Consider the following 13,948-nt stretch of genomic DNA (forward strand, 5'->3'; position numbering starts at 1 on the left):
GGCATCAAAGCCTTTGACTGCCTATAAGGAATTAGTCAGAGTAATAGTATGAATTTGTCATATGTGAGTTTGAATTCCTGTTAAATTCTCATGCCCTTTAGAGCTGGTTTTGAATGTTTAGAGCTTGTCAATCTGTCAGATAAATCATGCTCATGCATAACTACTACACATCATGACCACTACCCATTGCACTGTGATGTGTACTCAAGTACCATTGGGCCTCACATAACAGTGCGCTAAACTAAGAACATATGAGCCATGCTGGATGAGACTAAGGCGAATCTAGTCCAGCATTTTGTTCACAGTAGCCAACCAGCTGCCCATGGAAAACCCACAAGGATGACATGAGTGCAACAGCGCCCTCCTGGCCATATTCCCCAGCAGCTGAAGTACATGCGTATACTATATGCTACCCCAAGTCTCTGATACTTGGAGTAGCATATAGCCATCAGGACTAGTAGCTATAGGCTTCTCCTCCAGGAATTTGTCCAATCCCCTTTTAAAGCGATCCAAATTAATGACCATCACAGCATCTTGCACTAAATTCCATAGTTTGACTATGTGCTGTGTGAAGAAATACTTCCTTCCTTCCTTCCTTCCTTCCTTCCTTCCTTCCTTTATTTATTTATTGCATTTATACCCCGCCTTTTTTCCTCTTGCAAGGAACCCAAGGCGGCTTACATTATCCTCCTCCTCTACATTTTATCCTCACCACAACAACCCTGTGAGGTGGGTTGGGCTGAGAGTCTGTGACTGGCCTAAAGTCACCCAGTGAGCTTCCATGGCCGAGTGGGGACTAGAACCCGGATCTCCCAGCTCCTAGTCCAACACTCTTGCCACTACACCACACTGGCTCTCCTGAATCTGTCCTTATCTGTCCTGAATCTGAGCAGTTAGCTTCATAGGGTGACCCCAGGTTCTAGTATTATGAAAAAGGGAGAAAATGTCTCCCTATCCACTTTTTCCACACAATGCATAATTTTGTACATCACTATCATAATGCACGTGACCAATTTACATGACTCAAGTGTCATTTCAAATACGTTATCTGAATCAGCCCAAGGTCTCTAATCCTGCAGCCTATATGTATGCAGTTGTTCTTTTGTGCACATGAGCTGGAACTGCATAATTTTTATTTTTTAATGAGTGTGAATTCACTGAAGACTTTGAAAACCCTTGCTTGCCTGGAGTTCCATGCACACACTGCAGTTCTGTGGCGTCTTAGATTGCAGCCATGATTTTGTAGGAATTACTACTTATTTTGCATTTAAATTCTGGATGTCAGGAAGGCTAGAAGGATTTTTTTTAGAAATGAAGAATAAATTTTAATTTGTCCACTTGCTGGATAAATGCAAACATACTTCTGTTCATTTTACACAATCTACAATGGCAGCAAAAAACAAACAAACCCTCCCCTGCTCCCATACTGGCTTCCTAAGAAACAAAAATATGGGATATAATCCCTGCAAAGATAAGTCCTACTGAATTCTATGGGAAGAATGTGCTTAAATATTTGTCATTAAAATCAGTGGAACAGAAAGAAATACTTTGACATGTGATCATTAGTAATAGCTTTTTTCTGTGTGATCCCAGATTAGGTCATTTTGTATTTTAAGATACGTATATATGGTACTTCCTATGGTTTTGAAGAAAAGTAGCCTTCTCCTGAAGTAGTATGGAAAGTGAACATAAACATATTGTAAAAACAATGCAGATATTAGCACTGTTGAATAACTAGGCAGGAAAAGTGTCCTTACTTTTCCAATGATTATCAGCCAGTTGACAAAATAGGGCTAAATAGCATTATTTACCTCCCTTAAAACCTCTCAGGAAGATAGCTGTTTAAAAAAGGATTACTACCTAGGCATATTTGAGCTGATATTTCTTACATTCACTAAGCTGCTAAACCCCAACAATGGAAAATGGATCTGCCTGGCTTCTAGTTTTTGTCTTGCTTTGCACTTTAAATATATATTGCCAGCCCATACAAGCGCTGAAAAATAAATTCAATTTTTGTCTAACTGTAAATGCTAACATTTATAAATTATCTGTGCAAAAGTAAGTTTCATAATTTCTACCTACTAAGGGCCTATTTCTATAAATAAATGCATGCCTTAACATCAAAGAAGTCTTGGAAAATTCTCAGTAAATTAAAAAAAACAAAACAAGTAGAAGCTTCCTAAGGCATGTTTAAGTACTTCTGGTTAATGAATGTGATAGATGTTAACATGAACAATGTTATTTATAGATGCTTATTTATTATTTTTGTTCAAACTGCTTGTTCTTTTCATGAACGTCGAACAAGTAAAGCTGGCTGCATCCTGATGCATGAGAAACAGAAGCATGGATTATTTGGACCAAACTATTAATTTACTACATATTCTCAGTGTGTTCACAATCTAAAAAAACAACACCATATGTCAGTTATTTAAGAAAGGTACACTAATGTTACAGGCATTTTTACATGCCCTTTTTACATGCCCTTGTTGTTTCCTTTCTGTTCCAGAGTCACCCTCCCACCTCCACAAACACCTATACAACATAATAAGCCTTTCATGGGCATTATTCATGGTGGACAGTGGTTGATTATTATTTATCTTCATTTTCTTATATTACATTTTACAATATCCGCTTTGTACTTTTGGGGGCTCCGTTGCCTATCCTGGTGTCTGAGTGCACCAGAAGGTGCATTTATCTGTTGTTATCCTATTTATTTTACACCTTTCATTAAAATATAAGTTAACCTTGTTGCTGTGCAGTCCCTGCTGTCACTGTTTGATATCTTCATTTCAAAATCTTTAGCAAAGCTAAATTAATCACTGTAATCCCAATCCAGTGATAGAAAATCATGTGTGGAAACAGTCTTCCATACACATTTCTGCTGTGGCACAAAGACAAAGGGGGGAAATCCTGTGGCTACCAACTAGTATGCACCTGCCCTCTTACATCATCCTAAAACCTGGTTCCAGAAAGCCTTAATTTAAAAAGTCCAAAATATATGACAAATATGAGTCTTACTGTCTTTAACCCATGATTATGTTATCATGGCCTTAACATAAGGAAGCAATAACTAAATTGGATTGTCCAATAAAACAAAATTTAAAAAAAGGGAAGTAAAAAACCAAATATAACCACATTGGTCCATGAGGAACCCCCCCCCCCCCAAATCCACAGGCTTGGATCAAATGGTGTTATCCCTCCAGAAGGAAAAAATGGATTTTCCCTCTCACCTGCAGCCCTAGTATACCCCTCCCAGATTTGGGGGCATGTGGGCAGGGGGAGCTTCAGGGGCAAGGAGATGAAGTCCTGTTGTGCAAGCACACTTTCACTTGTGGGATGATGGAATACAACCCACAGTTGGGCAAGACTTTTATTAGGATCAACCAAAATGTCACAAAAGAGTGCAAGCTTTTGAGTAATCCAGAACTTTTCATTAGGCTAGGTGGTACAAAAACCAAGTAATGGAGTGAGACAAATATTAGGCAGATATTGTGGCCATGAGACTGATAGAAACTGAAGAATGAATGAATTAGTCACTGCTAGGTGCTGCATGTATCAGATCACACCTAGGGTTCTAGGGGGGAAATCTTCACAACAACGGAATTAGAAGGATGTTGGAGTATTACCCAGATTTTCATGGAATCGGCTTTGGTCCATCAGGGAAACACAAAGCAAGATAAGCCAAGTGTAGCATACCTTTAAAATCTGGTTTTCAGGGGTCACCCAGTACTTGAAAGGAACATACTTCTGGATGGGTGGGGAGAGTAGAACTGAAGGTCATCAACCTGGCAGGGTCTGCTCAACCAATGAGGGAGATTGTTTCCTGCCCCTGTCCAGGCTCCCCCTTGGTACTACATTATTATGAATGGAGAGCAACTAATTTTCCCCATGTGTGCAGATTTCCCTGAAGAAGCCAAAATACCCAGTTCTCCAGTGCAGCATTTGAAGGCTCCCCCAAAAAGCTTTCCCCCACCCTAATTTTGTCACATTCCAGCAATCTGCCACAGAGTTATTGCTCCCACCCTATTTTTCCCCATGTGTGCACTTTTGCCTATTGCTTCCAACCAAATGACTTTACCTTAGAGAAACTTCAGACATAAAAAGCGCACAACATAGCAATTTAAGAGAGAAATGGAGAAGTGAAAGAGCACTTTAGGGCAAGTTATTGAAGTTAGCCTTCAACCCTTTCACTGCAGGGGAGTGAGATTTATTTCTTACTTCTGAGTAAACATGCACAGAAGGGGGAATATGTTAAAAGATTAAAAGTAGGCTACCTAAGGGGATTGAGTGTCCCCACTACTGTGGTAATGTGAGGGGTTGCTGCTGCGCTCCTGGGGATTTTCTCAATGGGAAAAACTACTTCCATTGGGGAAACGAGAGGGAATGGGGCATCCCACCCCCTTGACCTCGTCAGTGCCAGGTCACAGAGGCATGCCCAGGATTTAATGTGGGGAGGGGGGAACATGGCACATGGTGGTAAAACCACCACGGAGCCACTTTCAGTTAAAAAAAAAGAGTAAAAGGTGTTTCAAAAACTATGGCTTTTCAAGAGAGAAGTGGCTAGTTGGCAGCGGATTGGTGACAACATCATCTGTCGAGAAGGAATTCACACTGCTCTAACTTCGCACTAAATCACTCATGAAGACAAAGCAATGGTTCCCATTTTAAATTGTAATAAAGTGCTCTCTAAATCATTCGGAGGGTGGACAAGGTAAGATAATGGGCCATATTGGATAATGTCCATCCTCTGATCTTGTCCAGTGCATGGAGGGGACTTGGAACACACCTGTTCTCCCCACTCACCCAGTATATTGCACAGTTGATCCAATGGAAATAACTGACCACATGATTTGGGCCTATGCCCACAACATTGTATACATGTAGGCCATCTTCAGGTGTACGGGGCCAGCATGCTCTAGCTCCCCTCCATGCAGTGGGCGAGACTGGTGTATCTGGCCCAAGATCTTGATTGATACATAGCTGGAAACCACCCTAGAGCATAAGGAGTGATATACTCATGAGGATGTTTTCCCCAAATGTGTGACTGCACAGGAGAAAACATGGAGAACAAAAACTGGGTAAGAATCCTGTTACATAAACCGTTATAATGACCTGGCACCTAAAGCTTATTTTGCATAAGCTAAACATCCACTCTAACAAGTTTTCCATACCTGTTATTAACTGTATTACTATTCACTGAAAGATTGCCACTGTATTGAAGGTGTGCTGACAAAGATGGCCCGGTATTGCTTCCTCTAGCATTTTGCACGTGTGCCAGCCATACTTTTCATTATTTGTTGATTTGCTACCTTTTAGGGCAAAGTCCTCACAAGGCAGCTTACATAAAATGATAAAATACAGTAGCATATTTGAAACAACAACAACCATTTAAAACAGCAATCTAAAACAATTCTGAGGCCAGCAACACACCATTATAATTAAGGGCACAACCCTAGGCATGTTTAGACAAAAAAGTCTTACAGCTGCCAGCATGCCCCAGCCAGCATGCCCCAGTTGTCAGACTTTTTTCTCTCTCTGAACATGCATAGGATTGTGCCCTTAGGGAACTAAATTCTATTATCATCTTACTTGTTTCACTGTTACTGAGTTGAAATTTATTTCCAAAGACGTCTGTTCAATCTGTGCAAATCATGTAGAAACAATATTACCAGCGGTAAGCCTTTGTGATAGGGAAGGATATACAGTCAGGGCCAGAAATACTAGAACAAAGATAACTGTTTTGGCAGTTGGCCTCTCTGTACACCACCACATTGGAACACACCCAGATAAAAGCAAAGTCAGAACTTTCAGCTGTAATTCAAGGGGTGTGACAAAAGTGGGGCACTAACCATTCAGGAAGTACAGTTCATGAGTGACATGGACACACACCCATCGTTGGTGGCTCATAACTAATGGAACAAACCAACATCATTTCAAACTTAAGGTTCGCCTTTAATACCTGGATGAAAATCCTTTGCAGTCAATGACTGCCTGAAATCTGGAACCCATGGACATGACCAAATGCTGAGTTTCCTCCCTCGAAATGCTTTGCCAGGCCTTCACGGCAGCTGCCTTCAGCTGCTGCTTGTTTGTGGGTCTTTCTGCCTTCAGTTAGTGAAAAGCATGCTCTATTGGGTTGAGAGCAGGTGACTGACTTGGCCACTGAAGAACATCCCACTTCTTTGCCTTGAGAAACTCCAGGGTAGCTTTTGCTGTATGTTTTGGATCATTATCCATCTGCAATATGAAGCGGCATCCTATCGGTTTGGCAGCATTTGGCTGAATCTGAGCAGAAAGTATAGCCCTATACACTTCAGAATTCATCCTGCTGCTTTTATCAACAGTCAAGTCATCAATAAACACCAGTGACCTGGTTCCATTGGCAGCCATACATGCCCATGCCATAACATCGCCTCCATCATGTTTGACAGATGATATGGTATGCTTTGGATCATGAGCTGTTCCTTTCCTTCTCCACACTTTTCTCTTCCCATCATTCTGGTACAAGTTAATCTTGGTTTCATCAGTCCAAAGAATCTTATTCCAGAACTGGGCAGGCTTTTTTAGGTGTTTGCTGGCAAAGGCTAATCTGGCCTGTCTGTTCTTGAGTGTTACCAGTGGTTTGCACTTTGTTGTAAAGGCTCTGTATTTACATTCATAAAGCCATCTCTTGACTGTAGATGTTGACAATGACATGCCTACCTCCGCAAGAGCATTCTTGACCTGCTAGATGTTGTGAAAGGGTTCCTCTTCACCATGAGCAGAATTCTGGGGTCATCCACTTTAGTTGTCTTCCGTGGTCTGCCAGGCCTTTTGCTGTTGCTGAGCTTGCCAGTTAATTCCTTCTTTTTCAGGATGTTCCAAACTGTTGTGTTGACCACTCCCAATGTTTTTGCTATCTCTCTGATGGGTCTGTGTTTTTTCCTGAGCCTAATGATGGCCTCCTTCACTCGCATGGACACCTCTTTGGACCTCATGTTGGGAGTTCCAGTGAACAGCTACCAAATGCAAATATAACACTCAGAACCACCTCCAGGCCTTTTATCTGCTTGATTGGTCATGGGGTACCCAGGAAACAGGCCACACCTGGCCATGCAGCTGCTTGTCAGCCATTTGTTCCATTACTTACGAGCACCCAACGCTGGGTGTGTGTGTATGCCACTGGCTGTACTTTCTGAATGGTTAGTGCCCCACTTTGGTCACACCCCTGGAATTACAGCTGAAAGTCCTGACTTTGCTCCCATCTGGGTGTGTTTCCTTTCAACTTCAATGTGGTGGTGTACAGAGGCCAACTGCCAAAACAGTTATCCTTTTTCCAATATTTCTGGCCCTGACTGTAAATGTAAATACAACAACTAAGGACAGAATCCTATGTATGTTTAGATAGAAAGAAGTCCTACAACTGCCAGCATTCTCCAGCCAGCTCTTTCTGGGCAACTGACCAATACTATAAGCTCTTTCTAGACAAGCATGGCTGGCTGGGGCATGCTGGGAGTTGTAGGACTTTTTTCTGTCTCAACCTGCATAGCATTGCTCCCTGGCTGAACTAAGACCAGCAGCACTGTAAATCTTTTAAGAAAAAGCAGCTCAAAATAAGTGTGTTTTAATGCTTGATTAGAAGTCTGTGGTGATGGGAACAGGGCCTGCATCAAAGTAAGCATAGTCTGTTACCTGCTGAGGGCCCACACCCTAGCAGGGGCCCACTGCTTGGAGTGGGCCTGCTCTTCTCCACTGAGTTGCTTACCTCTCGCTCTGGCCCAGACAACAGTGGTGGTGAGAAGGAGGAGCAGTAGATGCCACTGCCTACTTGCTCACTGGCGCTCTGCCTGTCAAGCAAGCAAGTGGTGCGGTGGCAATGGTGAGAAAGAGGATGAGTTCTCAGAAGCCATTTTTAAAGCTAGTAAATACATATGCTATGCATTGAATTTATTTGCTGTTTATTGTTCATGTAAGAAATTTAATTTTGTGTATTGTCTTTTTAACTTCCCTGAAGAAGGCCCTTAAAATAGCATGGCCAAAACCTGTTGGGCTTTATCAAAAACAAAGTTATATTTTCCAGCTGCGCCTCCCCAGATAGCGATAAGTCCAGGAGAACCTGCAAGCTGCAAACCTGGTCCTTCTGGGGAAGTACAACCCTATCCAAGACCAGCTGCAGACCTCCATCCCAGTCAGGCAGTTTCCATATCCATAGCACCTCCATCTTATTGGGATTCAGTTCAACTTGCTTGCCCTCATCCATCCCACATCTGCCTCCAGGCACTGCTCAAGAGTTTGGTAACCTCTCTCGGATTAGCAAATTGAAAAGAAAGGTAGAGCTGTGTGTTATCTGCATACTGCTGACATTGCAGCCCGCACCTTCAGATGACTTCTCCCAATGGTTTAATGTAGATGTTAATGAGCATGGGGAACAAGATAGAGGCCTGAGGCACCCCATGAATCAAGGGTGGGCAACTTATGGCCCTCCAGATGTTTTAGCCTACAATTCCCATCAGCCCTAGGCACCATGGCCAATGGTGAGGAATAACGAGTGTTGTAGGCCAAAACCAGCTGCCCAACCGTGCCATAGACCAAAGGCCATGGGACAGACCAAATGTCCCTCAACACCATCTTCTGACATAATAGTATAGGATAGCTACCAAATTTTGAGCAAAATGATGTTTAGCATCTGTAATTCTTACTGTGCAAACAGATAGTTAGAAAAACAAATTCTTCATGCAGAGAGTGCACCATTCCCATAAATGCCTCAAACTGTTCCTGAGCATAAATTTCTTCCTGAGTTTGGAAGCCAGTTTACAAGGCTTAGAATTTTATCTAAAATGAATTGAACAATATGTCAGCTAAGCACACTGGGGGAAAGTGTTGATAATTTGGATGTAAAAAATGAAGTGAAGACAATATGCCACAGTGCCACAGGCACCCACTAAATTTCCCAAATGTTTTATGATCAATTACATAAAAAGCTGCTGAGCGGTCCAGACAGCAACAGGGCAATTTTACTTCCACCAGTTTCTGCTGCAAGTTCTGCCTGAACTTGATTGGAATTTATCTTAAAACATCAGTTTAATCCCGTAGTGCCTGGAGTTCTGTAGAAACTCCACACTTTAATGCCTCGCCTCCTAAAAACTGGCTTATAATGCCCACATCCTTACAACTAGGAGAATTGTCACCATTTTTCATAAGCAAAATACAACTTCATCATGGTCCTTTGACACAGGACAGTGTCCTAATCCAGCAAGGGAAATCCATGCACAAAAACATATTTCTGTGTGCTGCTAAGATATAGCCCTATATAAAAGGGATTGTGGGAGGAGGAAGTTGACAGGGGAACTGAATTCCAGAATTCTTCCCCAAGAGCTAATCATATTGATCATCTGGCAGAGAAAAACATTGGGAAGATCCTAGATTGAGAATTAAATACTTCTGGAACGTTTCTTCTATACCATAATTGGGCCTGACCAGTGGTGGAGACACACTCCTATCACCCCTGATAATTAAACTACTATTACTTCACATTTATTTACCCCCAACAGCCTGCTAGAATGATACCGAGGCTGAATCGATCCACACTAGACTTTTTCATGTTTCAGCTATGGCCTAAAATCTACACTACACATTTACCAATCTGCTGCATTTCCATGATTTCCTCTTCACTCGATTTTTTCTGATTGATTTGAAGTAGTTTTTCTGTCTCTTGCACAATTTATTTCTTTATTAAATTTATTAATCGCCCATCTGGCTGGTTACCAAGCCACTCTGGGCGATGTACAAATTATATAATAAAACAGTTTAAAATAATAAAATTCTACAGTAAAAACATTTTCTAAAATACCCTAACCCATCCCAAATGCCTGCCTGAACAACCATGTTTTTAATGCACGGCGGAAGCTTATTAAAGAGGGGGCATGGCGGAGTTCCCTAGGGAGGGAATTCCACAGAGTGGGGGCCACCACAGAGAAGGTCCTCTCCCTCGTCCCCACCAGTCTAGCTGTCCTGGCTGATGGGACAGAGAGAAGGCCATCCAAGGCTGATCTTGTTAAGCGGCCTGTTTGGTGTTGCTGGAGGTGCTCCTTGAGATAGGCTGGGCTGGAACCATATAGGGTTTTAAAGATCAAAACCAACACCTTGAATTTGGCCCAGAAAACAACTGGTAACCAGTGCAACTCTTTCAGCACTGGAGTGATGTGATCTTGCCAGCAGCTGCCTTTAATCAGGCGGGCTGCCGCGTTCTGTACCAGCTGCAGCTTCTGAACCATCTTCAAGCGTAACCCCACATAGAGCACATTACAGTAGTCTAAACGAGAGGAGACCAGGGCATGTACTACCGATGGGAGCAGATGGTCGGGAAGTTAGGGGCGCAGCCGCCGTATCAGATGGAGTTGATACAGCGCTGTCCAGCTCACAGCTGACACCTGAGCCTCCATGGACAGCTGGGAGTCCAAAATGACCCCCAGGCTGTGGACCTGATCTTTCAAGGGTAGCCGTACCCCATTCAACACCAGGTCAACATCCCCCAACCTCCTCTTGTCTCCCACCAAAAGTACCTCGGTCTTGTCAGGGTTCAGCTTCAGCTTCCTCCCCATCCAGCCACTCACCGTCTCCAGACATTTGGACAGGGATTCTATGGCCAACCTTGGTGAAGATTTGAACGAGAGGTAGAGCTGCATGTCATCCGCATATTGATGACACCACACCCCAAACCTCCTGATGATAGCTCCCAGCAGCTTCACATAGATGTTAAATAGCATCGGGGAGAGGATGGAACCCTGTGGGCGGTCACGGGTCTGAAACCTCCTCTCTCAGTGCTACCCTCTGGTACCTGCCGGAGAGGAAGGACCGGAACCACCGCAATACAGTGTCTCCAATGCCCAACCCCTCTAGAGGGTCCAGGAGGATACCGTGGTCAACGGTATCAAAAGCCACTGAGAGGTCGAGGAGAACAAGGGAGGAGCATTCACCCCTATCCAGAGCCCTCCTCATATCATCCACCAAGGCCATTTCTGTCCCATGCCCAGGCCTGAAGCCCAAGTGAAATGGATCTAGATAATTGGCTTCTTCCAAGTGAGCCTTCAACTGCATCGCCACCACCTGCTCAATCACCTTGCCCCAAAATGGCAGATTCGAGACTGGGCGAAAGTTGTTCAGAACTTGGGGATCCAAGAAGGGCTTCTTTAAGAGCGGTCTAATCACTGCCTCCTTGAGGGCTGATGGCATCACTCCCTCCTCAAGGGAGGCATTCACCACCACCCTGATCCCCTCACCCAGTCTCTCTCTGCAGCCCATAATGACCAAGATGGGCAAGGATCAAGTAAGCAGGTGGTCGGCCTTACAGATGAAAGCACCTTGTCCATTTCATCAGAAGGAAGAAGCTGGAACTGATCCCACAAAACCGGGTTGCCACAGACACAGACCGCCTCTTGCTCACTAACTGTATCCACAGCACACGGAATAACACTTCTAATCCGATCAATTTTATCTGCAAAGTGCCTTGCCAAGGCCTTAGAATGCTCCAGTGGTTCCAGAGCTACTGGACCGACCAGGCTCCGGACCACTTGGAACAGCTTCCTCAGACAGCACTCTGCAGACGCGATAGAGGCAGCATAATATTCCTTTTTTGCTGCCTTCACTGCCATGTGATAGGCTGAAGATACAGCTCTAGCCCGTGTCTGATCGCCTTCGGAGTGAGACTTCCGCCACCGGTGCTCTAGCTGTCTCACCTCCTGTTTCAGAGCTCGTAACTGTTGATTGAACCATGGTGCAGTCCGAGCCCTGTTCAGGGGGAGAGGGCGTTTCGGAGCCACCCAATCTAATGCCCCAGTGATTGCAGCATTCCAGCTCGACTGAGTGGCCATTGGCGTGCTCCAGAGAATCCCCAAGCGTGTTCAGGAATCCATTTGGATCCATAAGATGCCTGGGGCGGACCATTTTAATGGGTCCTCCATCCCTGCGGAGGGGTTGTGGAACCGAGAAGTCCAACGTCACCAGATAGTGATCTGACCATGACAAGGGGGTAGTGGATATACCCCCAACTTCCAGATCACTCCCCGCTTCTCCAGAAACAAACACAAGGTCTAGCGCATGACCGGCTACATGGGTGGGCCCAGTTGGAATATGGTGCAGCTCCAAGGAAGCCATGGTCTCCATGAAGTCCCAAGGTGCCCCCGTGAGGACGGCCTCTGAATGTACGTTGAAGTCCCCCAACACCAATAAGTTAGGGGACTGTACATGCACATCAGAAACCACCTCAAGCACCTCGGCCAGGGAGTCAGGTGTGCAGCAGGATGGACAGTACATGAGCAGAATCCACACTGCCCTTCAGGCCCAACCTCCAGTACATGTACTCAGCAACCTTGGTCTCCCGGAGATGGGGTCTGGTGAAGACCAAGGACTCTCGGTGGATAACAGCTAGGGATTCTAGAGAATTCCACCACGGATCCCAGGGGGGCTGAATTCCAGTGAATTCGGCCCTTCGGAATCCGTGGCGGAAAGGAGCAACCCGCCCCACCACCCTGCGAAAGCCCCCCGGAACGGAGCCTACCTGGAGGCTGCTCTAGCTGAGGCTTCGGCTGCAGCGGTGTTTCCAGCAACGGCAGCTCCAGCCGCTGCCGGGCTGCTGCGGACGCAAATGGCGTCCTGAGTAAGGGATGCCATTTGCATCCCTATGGTAGCCCGTGATAGACTACGTAAATATTTACGTAGCCTATCACGGGCTACCATAGGGACGCAAATGGCGTCCCCTACTCAGGATGCCATTTGCATCTGCAGCAGCCTGGCAGCGGCTGGAGACCCCACTGCAGGTTGGCCTGGCCGACGGCTCCGTGGCCTGGCTGCGGAGCGGAGCTGCCCAGGCAGGATTCTGGGGGGGAGGAATGGATTGCCTCCACCCCCCGTCGAGGATTTCGGGGGGGAGGGACAGAGCGCCTCCCCCCCACCGTGGATGTCCCTGGATGAAACCAGGTAAGTGTTTCATACATCCCTAATAACAGCCATTCCCCCTCCCCGATCCCCAGCCCTTGGCTGCTGTGCATATGAAAACCCGGCTGGGCACATGGCCGCCAGAGTTGGAGCAGCGGCCTCAGCCAGCCAGGTCTCCGTAATACATGCCAGCTTGGATTCCAGGATCATGTCATGGAAGAGGGATGTTTTCTGGGTAACAGACCTGGCATTGCAGAGCAGCAAACGAAGGCCAGAAGATGGAGTCATGCCTCCCCCAGCCATCCTTTGGCTTTGGACAGGCAGGGGACAGATATTACACATCTCCCCCTTGTTTCCCTTACATGGCATGGCCTGCCTCTAGCACTCCGCCAGCGCCTGCCACCCAGCCTCGGTATAATGTGGCCCCTAGCACTCCCCCCACTGCCTCCATCAGGTGGACACATGCCCCCTTGCTCCCACCTATCAGGCAGGCTACCCACCCCTAAAACACAACAGAATCCCCCCCATTTTTTTTAAACCCCCAATTTAAAAAATCCCCTGTAAAAATACTGCTAGGCAGGAGTCCACAGTGGTGGTGGTGGTGGTGGTGGTGGCGGCGGCGGCGGCGGCCGGCCCACCTCTTCCCCGTAGCAGCAGCTTCTCCTGCAGGCCCAGGCAATCCCAGGCCACCTCAGCCAGCCAGCTTATGTAGCCCCTCCAGGGAGGGGCAGGTGGAAGCAGCACAGTTGGCTCCGTACCTGGGGGCCTGGTCCTGCAGGGACTGGCGGTCTGCCAGGCAGAGGTCTTCAGGGAAGGCCTGGTGTCGGTGGCGGCAGCAGCCACAGCAGGCCCAGCAGCCACAGCAGGCACGCCTCTTCCCCAGTGCTGGCAGCTTATCACACGCTATTGTTACACCTGAACAGAGGAAGCAGTTTAACCTGCAGAACTTTCTGCAGCTTCACTGTTGGCTATAATTTTACCATTTCCTGTCCTTCACTTTCCATGACCTCACCCAACTCACCTCTGGTTACACTTC

The sequence above is a fragment of the Heloderma suspectum genome, chromosome 2, assembly GCF_057233095.1.
Source record: "Heloderma suspectum isolate Gila_16-S chromosome 2, 16-S_ref, whole genome shotgun sequence".
Lineage (NCBI taxonomy): Eukaryota > Metazoa > Chordata > Lepidosauria > Squamata > Helodermatidae > Heloderma > Heloderma suspectum.